The following is a 14,565-nucleotide window of genomic DNA, read 5'->3' as shown; positions in this document are numbered from 1 at the left end:
AATATTTTCTCTGCTTCTATTATGAAAATCATATAGTATTTCTCCCTTATTCTTTTAATTAGGTTATTTATGCTGACTGATTTCCAAAAGTTAAGCAAATCTTGCATTCTTGGAATATGCCTACTGTATTACCAGCTGTATTATCCTTTTTCTCTATTGCTAGATTTAAACTTCTAGTATTTTATTTAAGATATTTACACCTATATTCATGAGAGATCCTGGCTTGTAACTTTCTGTTTTTACAACGTTCTTTTCCAATATTGATATCAAGGTTGTTCCAGCATTTTTAAATGAATAGAAAGTATTCCTTTTCTTTCTATTCTTTGCATGAGTATGTATAGATTGATATTATCACTTCTGTATTCTTTGGAAGTACTCACTAATGAGTCCATTTGGGATAGGAACTTCCTTTGGAGAAGGTTTTTAATAATAGCTTCAATATTTTTAATAGTGTTCGAACTATCCAGTTATTCTATTTATTCTTGTGTCAGTTTTTGTAAGTTGTGTTTTTCTGGGAGTTTGTCTATTTCATCTGAATATTCTAATTAGTATCCATAAAATATTACATTTTAAAATTTTGTAGGTTTAGTGGTAATATCTCATTACTTTTGGCTTTGAAAATTTTTGCTTTTATTTTTTTCCTTGATCAGACTTGCTAGGTTGTTTAATTTTTTTTACTTTTTTCCATGAACCAAGTTTTGGTTTATATGATTTTTTTTCCCTATTGTACATTTATTTTGTATTTCATCACTTTTACTCTCGTTTTTATTATTTCTTCCCTTCTACTTTCTTTGGGATTTTGTTGCTGCTCTCTTTTGGCTAATTTATTATAAAAGATATTTGGATTACTAGTTTTTCAGTGCTCCTTTCCTATTTTTTGAGATTCAATTCACACAACATAAAATCTATCATTTTAAATTGTACAATTCACTGGTTTTTATTCATTAGGTTATGTAACCATTACCTCTGTCTAATATTAACAGTCACTTCCCATTCCCTCCTTCCCTGGCCCCCTGGCAACCATGGATCAACTTTCTGTTTATGGATTTACCTATTCTGGATATTTCATATGCATGCAGTCACAAACTGTGGCCTTTTGTGTCTGGCTTCTGTCACATAGCAATAAAGTTTTCGAGGCTCAGCCATGTGGTAGCATGTAACAGTACTTAATTCCTTTTTATGCCTGGATAATATTCCATTGTGTGGATATACCAAATCCATTATCTATTCATCATTTGATGGAAATTTGAGTGGTTTCTACTTTTTGTCTGTTATGAATAATGCTGTTATGAACAGTCATATACACGTTTTTGTGTGAATATGTTTTCAATAGTCTTGGGTATATACTTTGGAGTGGAATTTCTGGATCATATGGTAATTCTACATTTAACTTTTTAAGGAACTGCCAAACTGTTTACAACAGTGGCATTTTACATTCCCACCACTTATTTATGAGTGTTCCAATTTCTCCACATCCTCATCAACACTTTTTATCATTTGTCTTGTTGATTATAGCCATCCTACTGCCTGTGAAGTGGTATCTCATCATGGTTTTAATTTCTGTTTCCCTGATGACTAATGATGTTGAACATATTTTTATGTGCTGGTTGACCATTTGTATATCTTCTCTAGAGAAATGGCTTTTCAAATCCTTTGTCCATTTTTTAAGTGGGCTACTTGTCTTTTTTATTATTGGCTTGGAAGTTCTTTATATATTCTATACACAAGTCCTGGATTAGATATATGTTTCTCTCATTTTATGTGTTGTCTGTCTGTTTTCTTCATTGTGTTCCTTGATGCTTAATCATTTTAAATTTCTATGAAGTTTCACATATCTTGTCTTTGATTGTTTTTTACTATTATACCTAAGAAACTGTTACCTAATCCACAGTTACATAGATTTATATTTATATTTCCTTCTAAGAGTTTTACAGTTATAGCTTTTATATTTATATCTTTGATCCATTTTGAGCTAATTTTTGTAATGGTTTCAGTTAAGTGTCCAAATTCATTCTTTTGCATGTGGATACCCTAGTTGTCCCAACATCATCTGTTGAAAAGACTATTCTTCATTAAATGGTCTTGGCATTCTTGTCAAAAGTCAATTGACCACGGATGTATGGGTTTATTTCTGGATTCTCAATTCTAAATCGTTGGTCTATATGTCTATTCTTATGCCAGTCGCACACTGTATTGATTATTGTAAGTTTGTTGTGAGTTTTGGAAGCAGGAAGTCTAAGTCCTCCATCTTTGTTCCTCCTTCTTAATATTATTTTGGCCATTCAGGGCCCTCTGCATGGTCATATGAATTTTATGATGTTTATTTATTTCTGCAAAAAAGGCATTTAGAAATCTGGTGGGAATTACTTTGAATCTGAAGATCAATTTGGGGACAATTGCTATCTCAACAAGGTTGAGTGTTCCAATCCATGATCATGGAGAATTTCCATGTATTTAGATCTGCCTCAATTATTTTCAACAACGTTTCACAGGTTTTAGTGTACAAGTACTGCACTTACTTTTTAAAAATTTCTCAGGAATTTTATTCTAAATAGAATTGTTTCCTCGATTTCCTTTTCAGATTATTCATTGTTAATGCCTAGAAATAAAACTAATTTTTGTTTATTTATCCTGTATTCTGCATCTTTGCTGAATCATTTGTTAGCACTAATAGTTTTTTGTGAATTCTTCGAGATTTTCTATATATAAGATTATGTCATCTGCAAATAGTGATAATTTGTACTTCTTCCTTCACAATTTGAATCACTTTATTCCTCTTTCATGCTAATTAATCTGGCTAGAGCCTCAAGTACAATGCTGAATAGAAATAGTCAGAGTAAATATTCCTTTCCTGTTCCTGATCTTAGGAAGAAAGCTTTCAGTCTTTCACTTAAGTTTATGACATCCAGGAGGTTTTCATAGATGTCCACTATCAGGTTGAGGAAAGTCTATTTTATTCCAAATTTCTTTAGTGTTTTTATACTGAAGGAGTGTTGGATTTTGTCAAATGCTTTTTTTTTTTTTTGCCGCTATTGAGGTAATCATGTAGGATTTTTTCTTTTATTCATTAATATGATATATCAGTTGATTTTCATATGTTGAGCCAACTTTGCATTCCAGGTATAAATCCCACTGGGTCATTGCATGTGTGATCTTTTGCATATGCAGAGCTCTCTTTTTCTGGTTTATGAATTTAAGGCTATAATTTTCCTTTTAAGGGCTCTTTTATCTGCATCCCACAAGATTTGACAACTATTGTCATAATCAAGTATTTAAAAATATTTCCTAATTTCCATTTTTATTTCTTTTTGGAGATTTGAGTTATTCAGATGTTCTCTGTTTAATTTCTGAACATTTAAGGATTTTTTAATTTATCGTTTTCATTAATTTTTATACATTTCCTCCATGGTTTTAAAAAATCTATTATGTATGATTCCAAAGTTGAAATTTGTTGAAAGTTGATTAAATGGCCTGGCAATTGGTCAATATTGGTAAATATTCCATGTAGACTTAAAAAAATTTGCAGTTTTTGATTGCATATATATGTGTGTGTGTGATCAGTTTTGTTAATTGTGTTATAAAAATCTTTGATATCATTACTGAGATATACTAAAAATCTCTTACAATGATTATAAATTTTGCTAATTCTTCTTTTCTCTCTGCCATGTTTTTTGCTTGTTTTATAGTTTGAAGGTATGTTTACATTGTGTGTGTGTGTGTAGATGAAGTCTTTCATCACAGTGAAATGTTCTACTTAGTCTCTAGGAGTTCTTCTTTTAAATTTTGTATTATTTGATATTAGTATAACCATACTAGTTTTCATCTGGTTAGAGTTTATATAGTGCATTTTATTGCATACTTTTAATTTTATTTTTTTCTGTATTCCTATTAATTTGTGTCTTTTATAAGCAGCATATTATGTTTTTAAATCCAGTATGACAAGCTTAATCTTTTAAATGGAATATCTAGTCCATTAAGATGCAATGTGACCACTTAAATATTTGGGCTTAAATATATCATTTTACTGTCTGTTTTCTATTTAACTTACCTATAGTATTACTTTGTCTTTTCATGACATTTTAATATTAATCTAGTATTACTTTACTCTTTGATCTTTCCATTTCTCCATTCATTCTGTCTTGTTATACATCTAAATTATTTTTAATCACTCTAGATATGCCAAAATCCATTATCAACTTATTAGTAATCCTAAATTAGTGCTTTTTCCACTTTCCAGACAAAGTACCTTAAAATATCCTACATCATTTAGCACCCTTATACCTCTTGTGCTGTTGCTCTCATATATTTAAATCAAATTATATATTTAAAACTCCAGAATACATTATCACTGTTGTTTTAACTTGTCAGTATTCATTTATTGTTTTCTATATATTTACCCTTTCCTGTGTTCTTCACCCATTCCTGTATTTCTATACTTCTGAGTTTATTTTTGTTATGCTTGAAGATATTCCTTTGTCTGATTGTAAGCCTGGTAACATCTTATTGAATGCCAGACATTCCACATTAAAAATCTCAGAGATTCGGGATGATGCTGTCTTTTCCCAGAGATGATTTAATTTTGTTATTGGCAGGCAGTTAGGTTGGGGGGGAGGGGCAGAGGTACAAGCACCTAGAAAGAATCAGGAATGGCAATTTTCCATGGCTGAGTTTTAGTCTTGTAAGTCCTGCTCTGTTTTGATTTGACTACTCCTATGGCTTAGTTCTTCAAGGTCCTCAACTGAAAGCCAGAGAATTTACACAGCCCACCTCTTTGGGAGATCTGAACTTCAATTATTGGGCTGACAGCTCTGTTTATCTTCTCAATTTCTTCCTTCTGCTTGGTATATCATACTGTTGATCTGTGCAGTTTAGGAAGAGGCAAATTCATTTGAGGGGAATATCGGCACAATATTTGAGACTTCTCGGCATTTCTACTTTCTCTGAGAACTTGCCTCTCAAATCCTAGAGGTCTTGGTTACTCTTCAATGCCTTCAAATCCCTATTCTTTTTATTTTATTCAATTTTTGTAATTATTCTCAGCAGGAAGGCTAAGCTTTTAAGCTCCTCCATCATAACCAAAAGGGGATTCTTTCTTGTTATGTTACCTCTTACCACATTTTATAACATGTTTATTATTACTCTCACTTAACAGATGAAGAAATTGGGTCTAAAAATGTGATGTAACTTACTTAAGGTCATGCCAGTGAGTGGTAAAGCTATTCTTTTCTGATTCCAAAAATTGTTCTATTTAAAAATCAATGTGATAAGGTGAAATATAAAGAATTCTGGAGCAGAGTGAGAATGTGGTATACCCTAGGAATAAAAAAGAAAATGGTACAGAAATAAAGGCCCCTGAACCAGTTAGCAATTGGAACCCTGGGTCCACCATGAGTTTGTGGCAATGTCAGTAGGGAGAGACAGTATCTAAGCATCAATGATAAGATGCTCCCAAACCAGATAATCACAATTTTGGCAAGGCTTATATGACTTCTTCACTCAGATACATTAGAAATTTCTTAAAAATATAAATTATTTACTTTATTTGTCAGTTTCATGACTAATTAGACCAAACACAGCACTGTGTTAACGGCAGAAACGTATTAAATGACAATAAATTTGATTGAACTGCAAAGATAGCCCTATCCCTATTCCGGTCTGCAATTTAAAACGAAATATAGACCCTAGATATTAATGGTTCTAATCAGGCATGCTATGTTTAAATACAATGTCATACTAACAGGCACAGAAATATCCCTAATGTGTTTTCCTATGGAAAATCCAAGCAAGTTTTCTGGACTTGAAGATCCATGATAACAGTAACTCAGTGCCGTCTTACTTTACCTACCCACAGTGAACTTTAAGTCACATCAGATGATTGACAGTTAGTGGGCACATAACAACTTCATGTATACACATTCTCACCTGTAGGGAAAAAAGATAGAGCCTTGAATATAGGTAGAGTGTCTGCATATGTGGTAAGATGTCAGAGACTCTTAAGAGACTTGATCCCTGTTCCTCCAAGTATCTGCCACCTGCCAAGTTTTACTAAGTAAATCATCATCTAAGGAGACAGACTTCCTCCTCTTAACAAGTTGCCAAAGCTCCTCAAAAAATCAATATCCTATGATTAAATACATTTCGCCAAGAGCAGGCTCATTAGTTCATTTATACATTTAAAATATATTTATTTAGTGCTTGCTCCTGGAAGTGAGTATAGAATTTATAAATTGAGTACAATATAGCTCTTGCCTTCAGGAAGCTCACAGCTTATGATTAGGTACAATAAAAACAGCTATAGCAAAGCATAATAAAGAGTCAGTTTGGCAATAAAATGCCTTTGAATTAAATTCTAGTTTTACTCCTTAATAGTAGTTTAAGTTTAGACAATTCAATCAACTTCTCTAAATTTATGTTTCCTCCTCTAATTAAGGATTATTATGTTACTTGGAGTTGCTTTGAGATTTTTATTGAGATAAACTATTTAATCTACTTAGCACTCCACCTGACAGCAGACAATATATATGTAATACATTTAAAAGTAATTATTTGAATTAAAACGTAAAAAGTAATTAAACTTGCTATGTTTTATATATAAGAAAATAATTTCAATGCTATTTGAAATATAAGGCATCTGGTAATTTAAATTCCCATCAATAAGAGAGTACATCAAATTAAAAATTAGATACAATAAAAAAGACACAGTTCAAAGGAAAGCAACGAACAGGAAGAAAACATTTACAACATACCTAACCAATTAAGGATTTGTATTTAGAATGCATCAATAACTCCTACAAATCAATGGATATGGGCAAATGATCCATAAGAAAAAATGAGCAAAGGCTATGAACAAGTGGATCACCAAAGACCAATGCAAGTAAACACATTAATTCTCAACATGATCATGAATTAATGACATGCAGTTGCAGAACATTTTCTACCACCACGTTGACAATAATAAAATGCCTTGATAATATCAGTCATTTTTGGTGGCTTGGAAAATATATATTATGTAGGGCTCATGATGGTGTAAACTGTTGTCTCTTTGTAAAGCAACTGACAGCAAACAAGTTTTGTATATGTTAAAACAACTGTTTAGGGTACATTGTATTGTGCAAAGCAATTCCAGAGTGTATAAGTGTCTATCATCACTAGAAAAACAGCCTTAACTAAATATGGAAAAAAAACACATTATATAAAATCCTAATATTAAGTTAGGCAAACAGAATTATTTTGTTTTACTTAGTTGTCTTTACACTGAAAAATCAAAATTTGCAGTGCATATTAGTTCTCTTAAACTAGCAAAGAAGCAAATAACAGTCAGGTAATAGGTTAAAAATAAATGCAACGTTGCACTGGAGATGGGGAATTTGTATAATAACATTTGACAAGCCTAAAGGGAAAAATGGAGGGAAGAAGCAGTGTTTTGTTTTGTTTTAACGATATTCCAGTGATTTTCTTCTTGATCTGGGTATAACTTTACTTTTCAAATTTCTCCCAGTCTACACTCCAGGAGTATCTCCTGCTGACTGGTAAATCACCTTTGTTGCAAGAAATTTATGAAAATATGAAATAAACTCTGACAGCTATTTTCAATCTGCCCATCATACTATGAACCACCCTATATGTATTATTTGATGACTAAGTCTTGCAACTCTGTCTAATAATTTGCAACATAATGAATTATTCTGTTTTTACAGTGGTCGGTTATTTTTTAGATTTTAAAACATTATGGAAAAGATCAAATGTTTACCTAACTAGGGAGAGTAGTATATTGAATCCCCATGTATCCATCACCAAGCTTCAACAGCTCATATCAACCAACTTTATCAACTCATAGCTAACTCTATTTAATCCATCCCACACTCATCACCCCAGCAAGGTTATTTCAAAGCAGTTCTCAGACAATATATAATTTCATATGTAAGTATTTTTGAATGTGTCTAGAAAAGATGGGGTTTATTGTTTCTAAGATCATAATGAATCTTTGTCATGCCTAAAAAAATAACAGCAAGTTCTTAATAGCATCACATACAGGCAGTGTTCAAATTCTATCACAGGGGTTATAAATTTTCCTTACCATTTGTTTTTGAATTAGAGTCCAAATAAGCTCTAGACATTGTGACAGGTTGATATGAACTTTGACTCTCTTTTAAACTGCACTTTTCCCCTTCATCTCTTATTCCTCGGAATTTTTTGTTAAAGAGACTGGATCCTATAGAGTTTGCTATGGTCTGGACTTGGCTGATTACATTTCTGCATTGTTTAATTTGTTTCTCTAGCTCCTATTTTTACAGTAAGTCAGTAATAAGATATAGAGGCTTGTTTGGATTGTGGCTTCATTTGCTTTGGACAAGACAATGTCATAGGTGGCATAATGTATTTCAATTAAAAAGCACATATTTGGTTGACTTTCCTGGTGTGATGTTAGCAGCCATTAGAGACTATTGCCTAAATCAGTGTTACTTACTGTGTATTCTCTGGACCAGCAACATCAGTACCACTTGAGATCTCATTAGAAATGCAAATGGGCTCCACCTCAGACGTATGAATCAGAATTACTAGAGGTGGGGCCAAAAAGTTTTCCTTTTAACAAATTTCCCAGATGATTGTTACGTACACTAAATTTTGAGAATCACTAGCTTAGGTCAATTAATCTATATTATAGGTTGTAAAATGGTGATGCTATAACTATCATTTACGTAAAATTAGTAGCTATAATTCTATACTAATCCTATGTTCTCACTTCTATAGTTATTCTGTCTGTCTGAGAGTGTTCTCCAATAAACTCTTGTGAAGTGCCTATGGGAAAAATATTCCGTATGTTCTTGTGTATTCATGATTTCTCTTGGTCTTTGTACTTGAAACTCAGACTGGTTGAAAATAAAATCCGAGGGTCATATTTTCTTTCCTTGAATATTTTGTATACATTATCCCATTAATTTATTCTCAACATTTTAACAAGTGAAAGTTCAGATACACAGAAAAGTTGACAGAATTTTACAATGAACCTCGGTATGCCTGCCACCTAGATTCTACCATTAACATTTTTTATACTTGTTTTATCACATTTACCCACATCTCCATCTATCAATACATCTTATTTATGATGGATTTCAAATTAAATTACAAACACTGGCACCTGTCTCCTCAATATGTCAGCATGCATATCACTTATTAGAGTTCATTATTTAATATTTGTTTATATTAAATGAACATACAATTAAATGAACAAATTTTAAGTGTATATTTGTTGAATTTTGACAAATGCATATGCTTGTGTAACCCAAATAGCTATCAAGATATAGAACATAATCATCACCCAAAACTCTATTTCTGGTCAATCTCCGCCAGTTCTCCCTAGATTAACATTCACTATTCTAGCACATCATTTATATAGAATTATACTGTATACACTTTACAAAAAGCTGCTTTTAAGATTCATTCATGTCTTTCTCATAGCTGTTTTATGCTGAATGGTACTTCATTGTATGAATATATCACAATTCATTTATCTTTTCTTCTATTGTTGGACATCTGGGTTGTTTATCCTTTTTCGTTATTATGAATAGAGTTGTTATGAAAATTTATGTATATTAAGTCTTTTAGTTGACCTAAGTTTTCATTTTTTGTGGGTAAATATCTGGGGGTGGAATTGTGGGGCCTTAGTGTAGATGAATGATTAGTTGTATAGGAAAGAACCAGAACCTTCCCCAAAGTGGTCGTACTATTTTATACTCCCACTTGCTCCATATCCTTGTTCACATATTTTTAAAATTGGGTTGTCTTTGTTTTATTAAATTTTAGGAGTTCCCTACGTATCTTGAATACTAGTCTTTTGTTATATATGTTTTGTGAATATTTTCTTAGTATCTGTGGTGTACTTCTTTATTTTCTTAATAGTATCTTTTGCTGAGAAAAAAGATATTTTGAAGATGTCCACTGTATCAACTTTTACGGTTATATTTTTCTATGTTCCATCTAAGAAACTTTAGTATTCCCAAGTAATAAAGATATTTTCCTATTTTTTTCTAAAAACAGTATGATAATGTGGCTCTTACATTTAGGTAGTTTAGTGTTCGGTGTGAAGTGTGGTCAAGGTTCATCTTTTTGCTTTATGGATATCTAGTTGTACCAGGGAAATTTATTGAAAAGACATTTCTTTCTCCATTGGAAGGCTTTGGCACCTTTGTCAAAAATCAAATGACTATATAAGACTGAGTTGATTTCTGGGCTATCTATTTTGTTCTACTAATCCAATTTGTCAATACTTATTCCAGTATCACACCATCTTGAATACTCTAATTTTACAGTAAGTCTTGTAGTAAGGAAGTCTAAGTACTCCAACTTTGTCTTTTCAAGAGTGCTTTGGATAGCCTAGGTCCTTTTCTAATCCATACAAATTTTAGAATCATGTTGTTAATTTCTATAGTCTGCTGGGATGATGCTTAAAATTGCACTGACCTAGAGATAAGTGATTTTCAACTGGGGTGATTTCACTCCCAGATATCTAGGACTGGTTTCTGTTGTCACAACTGAGGAAGTATCTAGTGAGTAGAAGGCAAGAATACTGCTAAATATCCCACAGTGCACAGGATATCCACTCACTCCTCTGGCAACAAAGGATTACCTAGTCCAAAATGTCAAGAGTTCTGAGGTTAAGAAAGCTTGCTATAGGTCAGTTTGGGGAGAATTGACATTTTAACAACTTCTGTGTTGTTACAATTCATGAACATGCTATAACTCTCCATTTATTTAGGACTTTATTAATTTCACTCAGCAATGTTTGTAGTTTACACTGCAGTCCTCTTGCATGTAATTTGTTAAATGTATTCCTCGGTGTTTTATATTTTTGACATAATTGTAAATGCTAATATTGTCTTTTACCTATATTGAGAGATAAACTGTGTACATGCTGGCTTTGAGAATATATTTTCTACAATATTAAGGAAACAAAGTGTATCTTTTTTAGCAAGTTCTTTATCAGGAATTGATGTTAAATTTTGTAAAAAAGATGTTTTTAGCACCTATGGAGATGATCATATAATTTTTATCCTTATTTGTCTTACTATTATGGATTTTAGGGTTGGGTTTCATAACATCACACTATTATTGAATTCCTCAAATAAATCTCACCTGGGCATGATACATCATTTCTAATTAAATTTTGCTTGATAATATTTGCATTTAGGATTTTTGCATTGATGTTTATGAGTAAGATTGGTTGCTAGTATCTTATGCATTTTTTTAAAACCAGGCTTTAATTCTGTCATTAGTAACCAAATAGTTCATGAGGGGAAACATCTTGTTATAAAATTATTCTCAATAATAGATCAAAAAACATAATATAATTAAGATATTATATTTTGCAATCTCTAGTGAATCAATGTATGCTGGTATTAAACATCAATAGGTGCTAACATCAAAAAGAACGAAAACTAGACATAATGTATCTCCTGATGAGAGACCATAACACCACACGTAATCGTTCTTAAGGGATCAAACCTTAGTCCAATAAAGACTCTGGATCGACCTACCAAATTTGAGGAAATACAAAGGATAGTGGAGCATGTCTGCTGCACCATGAATGCACAATCCATAACAACCAGATGATGGGAAACTCCACAAGTCAAATGCCCTGAGCTCAAGAGATGAATGGTACGGAAAGCAGAAGGAAATGAAGAACAGGAAACTTGTAAACTAAAAGAATCTTAACAGACATATTGGATTAAAAAAATGGGTGAGACTAAATTAAAGTATCCAGAGATGTACAATTGGGTGATGACATCATGAAGAAACAATAAAGTGATTACTATAAAGTGTAGGATAGTGGATTCTTTTAGGAGAAGAAGGGAGTTGTGTTTGGGTCAGAGCACGCAGACAAGGCATCTGAGATGGCTGGAAATGTCTATATCATGACCTGGGAGGTGGCTGCAATGAAATTTGCTCAGACATACATTTGTTTTTGGTGGTTTTGTTTGTTTTAATTTACACTAAGAAGGTTATAAATATAAAAGACAAAGAACAATCAGGAAACCAATATTCACAATTTCCTAATTAGGTCAGGTACTTCTCATCTCCGTACTGTATAAAGAGCTCTTTTAAGTTGGCAATAAAAAGACCAACAATCCAATAAAAAAAATGAACATGGAACATGATCAGCCTGGTCACAGATGAAAATTACAAATGGCTCCTAAACATATGAAAAAACGCTCGATTTCAATCACAATGGGAGCAATCCAAATTGAAGTTACAACAAATTACTATTTCCAAACATTGTTAGGATTAGTAAAATTTCAAAAGCTTGAACATGTGTTCTGGCAGGATTCTGGGGAAATACGCACTCTCATACATTGTTGGTGGGACTTCAAAATGGCATAACTACTATGATTGGTAACTTGGCAATACCTATCAAATTACACTCCTATACATGCATTGTTCCTTGAACCCATAGTCCTATTTCTGGGAATGCAAACTTGCACAAAACTTTTTATAACATTATATATTACGAAATTGTTTATCATAACAACAAGGCATAATCCACATGTCCCTTTAAGAGGATTTATTAAATACACCATGATGGCAAAATAGGAGACCCCAGCTGCTATCCCCCAACAAAGATCAACCATTAGACAGCTGTCCAGGGACAAACACAGCTTTAGGAGAACTCAGGAGTTTCACTTAAGAAACTTCAGCAGTGCAGTAAAACAAAAATCCTGAGAATAATCTCACAAAAAGGGAAGGAAGAAAAGCTTCATTTTGTGGCATCATCCCATCCCCCAGGCCAGCACTGCTCAGCACCAAGAGGGAACTCTCCAAATAGAAAGAGACCCCCTCACAAGGATAGGGAGAGCAGGGTGAGTGACCAGCTTCTCCAGCCTTTTAGGGCGCTACTCAAAAGACCTACTTTGATTGCACCCTACATACATTGGCAAAGTTGAGATGTGTAGAGATGGCTAGTAACAAGGAAGAGGAGCAGGGGCTATCAGTATCAGCCACGTAGCAGGAGCAACCTGGTTCCCAGCAACCTGCTCTGTAGAGGACTCCAGCAGATTTTGCCACTGAAGAAACCAAAAGCCAGCACAGCCACCTTGGACGCCCTGTAGATTTCACCATTTGTCGCCCCACAGGTATTTGTATTTGCAAACACCAGCTGTCTGAGTCCCCTCCTACTCCTGGGTCCCTGCCACCCACATCAGAGCCTGGGATCAGCACCAAGAGCCAGTCCAGGCCTTTGTGGCTATGCAAGTGTAAGACATCAGCCTAGACCGCCATGCCTGACCTCCCACCACCATGTGCACATTTGAAGCTAGCCCCTCTGGCTGTGCACTTGCACACTACTGGCCTGACTCTCATCATTGGACTCTACTGCCATGTGTGTGACTGTGGTAAGATTCTGCAGCCATGGAGGTGCACACTGACAACCAAGGCCCCCATAGCTGCTGCTTATGGGTCCAGATTTGGCCTTATCTCCAGTCACTGGCCTGCACCAGTGGGTTTGTCTCAGCCAGACCATGCGTGCCTCTGGCCTCAGCCCCCTTGCCAACATCCACTCCTCTGCAAATGTCTTTGGCAAGACTCTGCAGCCACAGGAATGTACACTCACAGTCAGGGCCCCACAGCTGCCAATGTGCTCATGACTGGTCTAGGTCCTTGCTGCTGGCCCTGGCTCTCATCATTATAAGTGTGTTTGCAAATGGCCCCTACAACTACATAGGCATCTGCAGCTGGACCCCACAGCCAACAGTCTAGATGCCACCAGGTCCAGCCTCCACCACTCTCTGTCCTAGTCCCTAACCACTGGATCTAGAGGTGCCACTGAGGACCCCAAGAGCTCTTGCAGTCACTGTGGACTCTTGCAAAGCTTTCCAAGGACCATTCAGTCATTGATGCTGTGGACTTTGGTGGTCTGAGATGATGTAGGTGGAGATCTTTCCTTACAAAGTCAGTCCATAAGGTCTAGAAGAGGTGACTACTTCTTCAAATATGGAGGCACCTATGCAAATCTACAGGTACCATGAAGAATCAGGGAAACATGACATCACCAAAAGAACATAGTATACTCCCAGGTAATGGACCCTAAAGAAATGAAGATACATGAATTAACTGAGAAAGAATTCAAAATAATTGTTCTAAAAATATTCAGAGAGCTACAAGAGGACACAGATGAACAACTTAGCAAAATCAGGAAAACAATACAAGAAAAAAAGAAGAAATTTAACTAAGAAAATAAAAAAAGAAACAAATTTTTGGACTGAAGAACTTAACTACTGAATTGAAGAATTCATTAGAGAGCTTCAGTTACAGACTAGACCAAGTAGAAGAGAGTCAATGTACTCGAAGACAGATCATTTGAAATTATCCAGGGAGAGGAGCGAAAATAAATAAATGAAGACAACCTGGGAGTCTTATTGAACACCATCTAAAGAAATAATCTATGTGTCATTGGAGTCCCAGAAGGACCAGAGAGGGAGAAAGGGGCAGAAAACTTATTTACAAAAGTAATAGCTGAGAACTTCCCAAACCTGGGGAAAGATTTGAATATATCAAATCATGAAGCTAAAAAGT

The sequence above is a fragment of the Equus asinus genome, chromosome 9 (assembly GCF_041296235.1).
Source record: "Equus asinus isolate D_3611 breed Donkey chromosome 9, EquAss-T2T_v2, whole genome shotgun sequence".
Taxonomy (NCBI): Eukaryota; Metazoa; Chordata; class Mammalia; order Perissodactyla; family Equidae; genus Equus; species Equus asinus.
This window is presented reverse-complemented; position numbering follows the sequence as displayed.